The sequence below is a fragment of the Miscanthus floridulus genome, chromosome 5 (genome assembly GCF_019320115.1).
Source record: "Miscanthus floridulus cultivar M001 chromosome 5, ASM1932011v1, whole genome shotgun sequence".
Lineage (NCBI taxonomy): Eukaryota > Viridiplantae > Streptophyta > Magnoliopsida > Poales > Poaceae > Miscanthus > Miscanthus floridulus.
This window is the reverse complement of record NC_089584.1, coordinates 66,761,907-66,773,174: the sequence shown is the minus strand read 5'-3', so window position 1 is coordinate 66,773,174 and position 11,268 is coordinate 66,761,907.

Below are 11,268 nucleotides of genomic sequence, written 5' to 3'. Positions count from 1 at the left end.
ATGTGGGAACTGAATCGTTTTTCTCCAATGCAATTCATTCCCATATATTCTGAGCAAGCAAGCAAGCTCTTTGCATCACTCTCACTAGACATCTCCATCTTCCTAGGGATCAACATCAAGGAACAATATATGTTGCGGCAATAATGGAGGAGCAGGAGGATGAAAAAACCCAAGAGATAAGGAGAGGTCAACAGGACCCACCACAGAGAAAATTCCATGCCCACGCACGCATAGGCTCATCAACTACATACACGCGAAGCCAAAGTGTGAGGACTAACCGCACCGCCAACACCAACCTCATCTGGCCGTTGGTCCATTATTCATCATCAGCAGGGTGGAGCCTCCTGATCGATGTGTGTGTGTGTGTGTGGATTCGGCTGATCTTGCAAGTGGGCATCCCATTCCGATACTGGGCAGTCCATCCATAAAGCCGGCGAGAGCGCTCCGCTCCATCGGGCCGGGGCATCTCGCTTTAGTTTCCATCTTACTAATTGCTAACAGCTCCCGTTCACCGTCAAACGGACCATGCATGGTACGGTCGTCATCAGCCCCACCGTTCGAATATATACGGGCCATTCACAATCTAAAATCGTTTATATTTGTCGAAAGGCTGAGGTTGTTCTTCATATTTTTCACCTCAGCCATCATATCTCTATTATTCAATGTTTAAATCGGTCTTCCGCGACTAAGGTTGTCTCCAACAATATAAGCGAGCACTAGCTCTAACTCTGAGGTGACAAACAAATATGGAGGACATGAGAGACAATAGTAGGAATGTCACCCAAAAACGATTTTGTAGGTTTAATTCAAAGGGATACTGGCTACGTTTTGCGACTCCCAATATTGCAGCTTCATGCGTCATAGAGTTCTTCGCATCATTCCACTTACAATAATGTGGAATTATTATAGAAGTTTAACATGGATGTATTTGTTTAAATTTGGACTGATACCTCTTTTTGAAGAGGACTGAAGTCGGAATTTTCCATTATCTAAAAAATGGAGGAGATGAGAGAGAAGAGTAGGTACATCATGTTGGGAGAGAGAGAGAGAGAGAGAGGAGCAATATGAAACCTATGAGACTAACTCTTGACTTCACACTAGTCTCTTGCTTTTTGCACCATTCAACAAGTACAAAATTTATTCAGCTAACTCTAAGTTAGATCATTGGACATTCCGTAAGACAAGTCTGTAAAAATCAACCTTAAAGAATCATTAGTTAATCTTCTTGTCCTTCAATTTGAAGACAGTACTCGCACAACTAGCTCAATACTCCCTCCATTTTAATTTGTTAGATATTTTGCTTTTTTTTTAATATAGACACAGTGTATATCCAAGTGCATAGTAAATGATATGTATCTAAAACACTAAAACATCTTATAATTTGGAATGGAAGAAGTATTCATTTGCATTATAAATATGAGGCCGCGCGGTGGTAGCCTTTCTTTTCTTCAGGTGTTACATGCTTTTTTTAATTTATGAATGAGGATAAATATGCCAATAATATGATGTCCTTTTAGATATCACTTACGAGTATGAAATAGTAGTATTTCTTTTCATCTTTTGTGCTCTCCAAGCATGCATCTCCGATCAGCCGCATCACATGCTTTGGAAAGCCACAGATGGCCCACGCACCTTTGAACCTCAATGAATGAATAAATTAAATTGGAGAACAATCTATCTTTCATGCACCCATGTATAGCCCCGCAGGCGCGGGAATCTGCATGAGTACTAATAGGAATTTGACAGGTGGTCCGCCCTCATCGCCTGTGTGCTTGTGCCATCTGCTTCTCCCTAGATCTTCATCTCTCACATGTCCTGTATGTCATGTGTTCACCCAACCAAATCTAAAGGCATGTCTAAGTTGAGATTGATCCAACGCTAAACAGGAACGCCAGCTATTAGCTAGCACTGCTACAGTACCAACTAATCCGGCTCAATCAATGCCTTCGTTAATCCAGTTATATTTAGGAGAGAATTCCTTATTTGACACTGGGAAAATGAGTCGTTTTTTTCTTAGCCCTGAAATTTTCTTCGTTCCCTATTTGACACTCACTTCAACTTTCATCCCTAATTTGACACTACCGTCAAATCCGTTAGCTAACGGTGTTAACTGGCTGTTAAAAAGACGTTTTTGCCTTTAGAAAAAAAGCGGCGAAGCAAATTTGAGAGGAAAAAAACCTGCGCCTTTTTTTTTGCAGCTGGGCGCATGCATCAGAGGCGGGCGCAGATTTTTTTCCTCTCAAATTTGCTTCGCCGTTTTTTTTCTAGGGCAAAAACGTCTTTTTAACAGCCAGTTAACACCGTTAGCTAACGGATTAGACGGTAGTGTCAAATTAGGGATGAAAGTTGAAGTGAGTGTCAAATAGGGAATGAAGAAAATTTCAGGGACAAGAAAGGAACGACTCATTTTCCCAGTATCAAATAAGGAATTCTCTCTTTATTTAGAAGCAGTGCTACATATCTGCCTCTATTATATCCCCAAAAAAACAAAAAAAGTCGGTTCAAGGTGTCCAACGAGACCACTCAGAGCCATGATCTAGATCGCCAGGGCGTCGCCGTGGTGTCAATTCAGGTACTATCATGCCCTCCTATGTCACACTGTCACTCTGACTATGTCCATACTGTCACACCTATGAGGATAGAGAAAGATAGAGTGAGAGCGAGGTTGAGAGGAGAGCAAGATGGAGAGAAAGGGCCATGTCGGGCCGACTCATCTCGGGAAGCACCTCCAGATCCGTCCCTCTCTAGATCCAAGACCTACCTAGGTTGGTAGAAGAAATGGCTCCTCCCCTCATTGAATCCAACTTGCTGTGGTGAAGATCTGCGAGAGGTAGAGCGTGAGGGAGATTGAGAGACCAGAGGAAGAGGGGCTCACCTCAGTGGCCCAGCCCATGCCCAAGAGGCCAATACCCATTACTGCCTACTTGCCCTAGCCGTAGCCTCCTCACATCGAGATTCTATGGTGTGCCACCTACTTGTCTCGATTGCATCGTCACCACATCATCCTGCTTACACTTTCACCGCCTCATGTCGAGCTCACTGCCTATGTGCCGCAAACCACCTTCTCAGCCTGGCTTGCTGCCTCTCACGGTGAGATTGCGGTTGGTGTGACATGGGTCGCCTCCTCACACCGCGTGTGCTCAACCATTATGGGGTGCGTCGTGTGTGCTCGGCTGAGGTGCAGGGGAGGGAGGGGACGATGGTGGAGAGAATGAGGTGATGTCAACTGTGGTGGGACTAGATCTGACAAGGTAGGAAGGGGCCGGAGAGAGAGGTACACTGCAGAAGTGAAAGGACCTGCACAACCTAGAGAGGGGGAGGGGTGAATAAACCTAAAAACCTAAAATTTGTTTTGCAATCTAATGCAGTGGATTACTTCAGACTTGAACTTTTGGAGATTTGTTTGGAACTTCTAGGGATGTCCAGAAGTTCCGAATAAATCTTTGGAAGTTCCAAAGATTGCACAAACGTCAGCACAAAGTCTCAATGGAAAACAGATCGCCAAATTACCAGAGTTGCTAGAGGTTTATAGACTCCCTTGGTACACCTTTCTTTTACCCTAGAGATAACAAGATATTTAAAAAAAATATAAATAGTCCTATATTTTATAAGGATCAACTATTGTCATGATCTATCATCAGAAAGCCCATGTAGAGTATACTATAACAATGTTTATGATAGATGTAAGGGACGTGATGCCTAAGAGGGGGGTGGGGGGGGGGGGGTGAATTAGGCAACTTAAAAATATACTTCTAACTAAGGCCTCTAATTCCACCTAGTCAAAACCTATGCAAGAAAGTAATCTATCTAAATGTGCAACTAAGGTTTTACAAGGTGTGTTACTATCTCTACTGCAAAAGAGCTATGCAACCTAGGTTCCAATCCTATCAACTAGTCTATCAAACTAAGCTAGGAAAGTAAGCACTCAACCAAGGTACATAATGTAAATGTGGAAGGTGAAGGGCGATAGAGATGCAAACTCCTGTCGATGATTTCGGTATTTTTACCAAGGTATCGCGAAGCTCTCAAGCTTCTCCCTAGTCCTTATTGGAGGCCCTCGCAAGGAATCCCTCGCAAGGGCCAAGCTCCTAGTCAGGTAACTCCGTGGATAGCTCCGGGCCTTCTCCACGTGCAAGTGGGTCTCCGATGTGCCATTCGGCAAGCCTCTCCCGAACTGCTCACCGCCGTCTTCACTATCAAGCTTCCGGCCAAACCGTCGCAGGTCTTGTTCCCTTCGGTACACGGTGGCGACCACACCACAAACGTGGTTGGTGTGATCTCACAAGACTACAAGCCCCTCTGATGTACAACAATGGTGCGAACAAGCACCAAGTGATAAGAGGTGTGCAAACCTATGGCAGAACTATCGACGGTAGTTAACAACCATTATAAACCGTCAATATAACATACATAAGGGCATAAATATAATCACCAACAAAGGTCTAGGGGTTTAAACTAACAAATTCCTCAAGTTTTGGTGAATCTATATTTTCTGTAGGGTTTATCCAGAAAACCGTCAAGGTGGACCTACATGTCAGATTTAATCGTGCTAATCCGCGGCGAAATGGACACCAGAAGACTCTAGAAGACTCAAGAAGATTCCATGTCGAAGCAGAAGGGTAGAGGTTGTCAAGTGGGGCTGGCCGGCCCCACTTATAGGCCGCCCGACCCCCTGGGCCCACATGTCAGCCCCTCCTTCAAATGTCGATTCTCCACCGCCTCCTAGGTTGCATCTATGCCGTCCTTTAAGTCTGTTTGATCCAAGGGATCACGTTAGATGCTCTAGGCTATATATACCAGCCTCTGCCACCATCCAGGCATAATCATAACCCCAGTCATCAAGTCATTTGAGAAGACAGAAACCCTAATCATCCTTAGAGCTCCACCATATTTTAGGGCATAGCTAGTGAGGCTAGGTCTAGTGGGAGGCAAGCAGTCTTCGCTTGGATTCCCGATCTTGTCAAGAGCGCGGTTTGGTATAATCTTTGTACCCCCTCTCTTTTGTACCTCCATTATTTTTTATATGCTAGTTATAATTGTTATGCCAATATTAGTATTCATCTTATTCATGTTCTTTGTTATAATGTTTAACGTCTACTTTGATTATATACTTAGTATAGATAGTTTATCATTATGTTTATGCATAAGTTCGTATAGCGCTCACTCAAAAGTACACGGGGTGGGTGGTCGACATTGTGTAAGCGTGGTGCTTATACGTTGTTTACCTGCAGATACACCCTATATTCTAGGTCATATGGTAGATCGCGGATGTGACACTCCCGTTGAGTCCTTTGTAGTCCACTCTCCAAATATAGGTGCAAGTAGGGTCTGGTTATGAAGGAAGAACAAGCTCTTTTCTTAATCTTCCTTAGTAATATCCCTTATGTGTAGATATAAAGATAACCTTAGCCTTGACTACTAGGTGTAATTGCACTAATCAATGTATGCTTTGACTTGTAATTAAGAATGACTTAGGAATTATTCCTCTAATATTCTACGTGACCATGCTAATGTCATAGAAAGGAGTACTCTAAGTGATTTATCATTAATGATGATCAATGCTTATCATATATATATCTTATTCTATGACTTACCCCTGTTATGAGTAGAATATTGGTTATGGTTTACTTCTTCATCAATAGTATAAGTTATTAATACATGTCCATGCTAGACCTTCCCTGTGGTAAAAATATAAATAACGATACCTGGAATACTCCCGGGTGAAGTGCTATAATGGTATAATTATCTATGCTCTTGCAGATCCTTTTCATTCATATATTTATCTAATCTTCCTAGCCACATAAATTAATAAAGAACCACTTAGCATTATTCTAGTAGTAATGCTATGTAGTACCAACATGCATCTCTGGCATCATCACTAGGGATGCCAACCTAGTAAAGTAATGCTAGGAGATATATGTTTATAATAAGTGGCTACTAAACAAGTGACAAGTTAATAAATACCAACAAACATTTCTGGTGCCATTGCTGGGGACTAGATTTAAAACTCTGTTCTTAGTAGCGACGCTAAGAAATGTCAACAAGCATTTCTGGTGCCATTGTCGGGGAAGGTAGCTAGGAAAAGGAAGTATTGATAAACTTATACTTATTGATGTGATCGAGAAAAACCATTGACCTCTGCTCAAATAGGTAAACCCTTATTTTGTCTACTTGTGTATCTTATAGAGGGTAATGTATGACCGGTTTTGACCTTCTGACAAACTACGTTGAAGATCCAGAAGCATTAATCAGGAGGACTAGGGCTAGACTCAAGAAAGTTCCAGCTTTAAAGTCGGAAGACAACCATATAAGGCCAAGCTTAACACTAGAATTTGAAGCCATGGCGAATTATTTGCTCCAATTACAGCCAACATCCGTACTGGACCAACAGTCAATGTTGGAGACAATGGATTCGAGCTCAAGCCAGCCTGTTGACACAAAAATGTGGCGATGTGATCAACACACAACAAGCTAGAAGATCTGAGTGGAATGAGACTAGAGATCTACTTGGCTTTAACACAGAACCAGTCGATTCTAAAAACCAACGATGTGCTAGTTAATTTGACCTGCAATTGATAAGGAGAGAAAATCTTATCAGTAATTTAAGGTGGAACATGTCAGTGTTGCACCAAATAGTTCCAAATATTTAGCTAGATAACTGATTCAATGGGGCTATCGACTAAATAGTCGATATCCAGCGTATCCATGAAACGAAGATCTTTAAATCAAGGATTATCGGCTAATATTAAATGATAATGATACGAATCAAAATAATCGATGCTCTTGGAACATCAGAAAGCATCATCAGCTAAATGGAACATGATTGATATAAAGCATCGAGCCGATAAGTTTGATGAAAAGAGTATAACATGCGAACAAATTAACTGTCTAATATAAATGATTCTACAAACAGTTTTGAGTCTAATCTATTATCATCAATAGTGAGGTTCAATCGGATCGATGCAGCTATGATAATGATAATAAACTAATGCCAAAGAATCTATAAAACCATCTATATGTTGACAGATTCATGAAAACAAGCTATATGCGTGAGAGTATAGGCAAATTGGCTAAAATAGCCGATGCAGTCATAGCAAACAAACATAGTACATATCTTGATCATAAACATGACCACTAATCAATAATTTCTAATATAAAGTCTTACCAGTGAGGTTCAACCGGATCAATGCAGCTATGGTAGTGTCATTAAATTAGATCTCATTAACTAGTGAGTTTATTCAAGATTGAAACATGTCTTTGGATGCATACTATGTTTGACTGGAATAGAGATAAAACAGCCGATCTAGCGGAATTAAGCCATCAATTATAAGATTTGAAGCATGACCGAATCAAAGGATGACCATCTCTATCTCAATCAGGTGATTTTGTTATAATTAATAAAATATTAATTATAGCAAGATCGATAACTGGTGAATCAACCAAAAACAGCAAGGAAAATCTTACTAATCTTAGCAGATTCGATAACTGATGACATTGTATTAAAAAACAAGTTATTTAACACAAGATCGATAACTTTGATCTATATTATGATTCATAAGAGATCAATCAGCTGATGCAACCTTACAAACTATGATACAGATCGATAACTAACTTATATTATGGCTAATAAAAGATCAATCAGCTCATGCAGCTTTATGAGCATAATACAAGTCATGACGGTACTCCCAAGCAAGTTGGAGGTCGATCAGTCGATGTAGCCCTATTTGCTGAAGAACTCACCAAGATCTATAGTACTCCTACTCCTAATACGACAGCAAAAGCTAGAAAGATTGTATTGATTGAGTGTTCTTTTTTTACAATAACTAGGGTCTAATATTTATACCCAGAACCTAAACATGAATCCTACTCAAATACGACTCATTACAATTCTTGGAATAAAAGAAAACTTTCTAACTTAATAATAACCTAGACCCCAATTTTCCTTAGTTATAGAGTCCGGCACATCCTCCTAGCGCCACTCAAGTATAGCCCATTAACACATCTGCTGACGTCATCCATAAAATTGCCGATTCTGACATCACATCTAAATCAGCTGATACCGATTCACATCTAATCGATTCCTTGATGACACAATCCTTGAAGCTTTGAGTTTTTGTGTTCTTCTTCCCAAATTTTGGTGTAAACACATGCCCCCCAATTCTGGGTTAAAATAATTTTATTCCTAAATTCCTATTCATCTGTTCACCGTGTTGCAACCGCTCATTCTAAAATAAACGCATGGCTCCTGATCTCTTGGGCCAAATTCTATATAATACCCCAACAGTATCGTTTCCTGCTCGCTCGGCTTGCTTACTTTCCCCTTCTTTCTCGAGCAAACTTCAACAATCAAAGCCACCACTGCCAAAGCATTAACCCTAGCAAATCCTCTATTCCACCAAACTACTGTATAAGTAACCTTCCTTAGATTCAGATCCATTTTGGCTACTGTAAGGAAAATGGACCCTAGGCCCATTTACTTTGGATTTTGGTGTTTGATGACCAACACAACCAAATTGGACTAATGAATTTGCAAGTGATTGTTTTGTAGTTCAATAGGATGCAAGATGTGACTTGGACAAAGGCGACATGATGATCCGATGATCAACACTTCAAGCAAGATCTTAGAAGCACAAGAGAAGACCCAAGATATCAAGCAAAGTCCAAGCATGAAGATAGGAACTAAGCCGCACGTAAGATTGCGAAGAAACGAGCTCATAGAAGCGACCGAACGCTGGAAGAAAGTGACCAGAAGCTCCGATCAAGAGGCTCGGCAACAGGCATGACCGGACGCTGGACTGGACGCTGGTGGCAAACCGACTGGACATAGAATAGCAGCGTTCGATCGAGTACAGAGAGGTTCCAAAGTGGCGAACTTACGACCGGACGCTGGCAGCATCTAATCAGTTGTTCGTGGCTCCAACAGTCAGGACGACCAGATGCGTCCAATTAGGATGACTCTAGCGTCCGGTCAGTAGCAGAAAAGCGGGATTTTGTCCCCAACGACTACTTTCTTAGTGGGGCTTATAAATACAACCCCCAACCGGCCATTTGGGTTGTGTGAAGCTGAGGAAACATACCAAGGGTGTTGATACACCATTTTAGTGATCACCACTTGCATAGTGCTTAGTGTTTTATTAGGTGATTAGCGTAGGTGCTTTGCGAAGTGCTTAGGTTGATTAGACCACCGCTTATGCGCTTGCTCTAGGTTTAGGCCTAGTGTTTAGTGAGATTTGCATACCTCTTACCACTCGGTGCTTGCGCGCACCATTGTTGTACATTGGAGGGGCTTGTAGTCTTTCGAGATCACACCAACCGCGTTTGTGGTGTGGCCGCCACTGTGTACCGGAGGGAACAAGGCCCGTGACGTTTTGGTCGAAAGCTTGATAGTGAAGACGGTGGGGAGCATCCAGGAGAGGCTTACCGGAAGGCACGTCAGAGACCCACTTGCGTGAGGCCCAAGGCTATCCATGGAGTTACCTGACCGGGAGCTTGGCCCTTGCGAGGGATTCCTTGCGAGGGGCTCCAATGAGGACTAGGGGAAGCTTGCGCGCTTCTCGATACCTCTGTAAAAATACCGAAGTCATCGACAGGAGTTTGCATATCTCTACCTTGCTCTTTAGCTTCCGCATTTACATTGATTGCATTACTCCTTTTGCGGTAGAGATAGCAACACATTAGCAAAACCGTAGTTGCACACTTAGATACTTTGTCTTTTGCATAGGTTTTGCTAAGGTTAGAAAAACAGGCCATAGTTTAGAGTTAGAATTTTAAGTTGCCTAATTCACCCCCCCTCTTAGGCGTCACGGTCCCCTTCAATTGGTATCAAAGCCGGTTGGCTCAATTTGGACCTTTGGCTTAACCGCCGTTGAGACGACGCTATTTAGAGTGGTTAGGATGGATACCTCTAGGCCTCCACACTTTGATGGCACTAACTTCCCCTATTATAAAGCTAGAATGGCTTGCTACCTTGAGGCGGTTGATTTAGGTGTTTGGAGAGTCACTCGTGATGGGATGAAACCCATTAAGAATCCCCCAAAACCCACAAAGAGTGATGAAAAAGAAATGCACTTTAATGCTAGAGCTAAAAATTGCTTGTTTGAATCTTTTAGTATGGATGTGTTTAACCAAGTGTTCACTTTAAATACGGCACATGAAATTTGGTTAAAACTTCAAGAGCTCCATGACGGCACATCTAATGTTCGTGAGCAAAAACATTGTCTAGCTAAACAAAATTATGATTCCTTTACAATGAATGATGATGAGCTTGTTCGTGATATGTATTCTCGTTTGAATCTAATTGTAAATGAGCTCCATTCAATAGGACTAACAAAGCTAGATGATGCGAACATCATAAAGAAGATCATCTCTGTGCTACCACAAAAGAAATATGCAAGCATCATCACCATCCTTCACAATATGGAGAACTTGAGCACCATGACCCCGACCATAGTCATTGGCAAGATAGTGGCATTTGAAATGTCATGCAAGATGGGTCAAGAAGAAGCCTCTTCAAGCAAAGGTAAAGCTCTCGCATGTGGCGAGAAAAAGAAGATGAAGGGCAAGCAAGTTGAGACAAGCTCAAGCTCAAGCTCCTCAAGTGAAGATGAAGAAGAAGATGAGGATGATGATGATGATGAAGACTCAAGTGATGATGATCAATCTTCCTCCTCCACCTCCGACCTTGATGAAGAATCAATCAAACTAATCAACAAGGTGGAGAAGATGACCCAAAAGCTCAATGTCAAGGGTGTGTCCATCCAAATCCTAGATCTCATTTTCACAAATCAAAGAAATGAGCAAAGAAAGAGAGAATGCTACGGATGCGGCGAGTTGGGGCACTTTGTGGTAGCTTGTCCAAATAAGCCCACACCCAAGAAAAAGGAGAAGGCATGCAAGAAACAAGCCCTCACATCAATAAGGACATGGGATGATTCTTCAAGTGAAGAAGAACACCGTCACAAGAGGCGAGGGCGCAAGCACTCATCATCAAGCTCTTCTCGTGTGTGCCTTATAGCACGAGGTAATGAAAGCTCATCCTCTAGTGAGAGTGATAGTGATGATGATATGCCTTCTTATGAAGAAATTATGCAACAAAACCTTAATTATGCTAAAGTTTGCACTAGTCAACAAAAGAAGCTCGGGAAAATAAAAGAAAAGCTAGATAGTTCACAAGAAGCATACAAAACTATGCTTGAACAATATGAGAATTTTGCTAATCTTAATGTTCAACTATCTACTAGAATTGAGCAACTTGAGGCTAGTGCAACA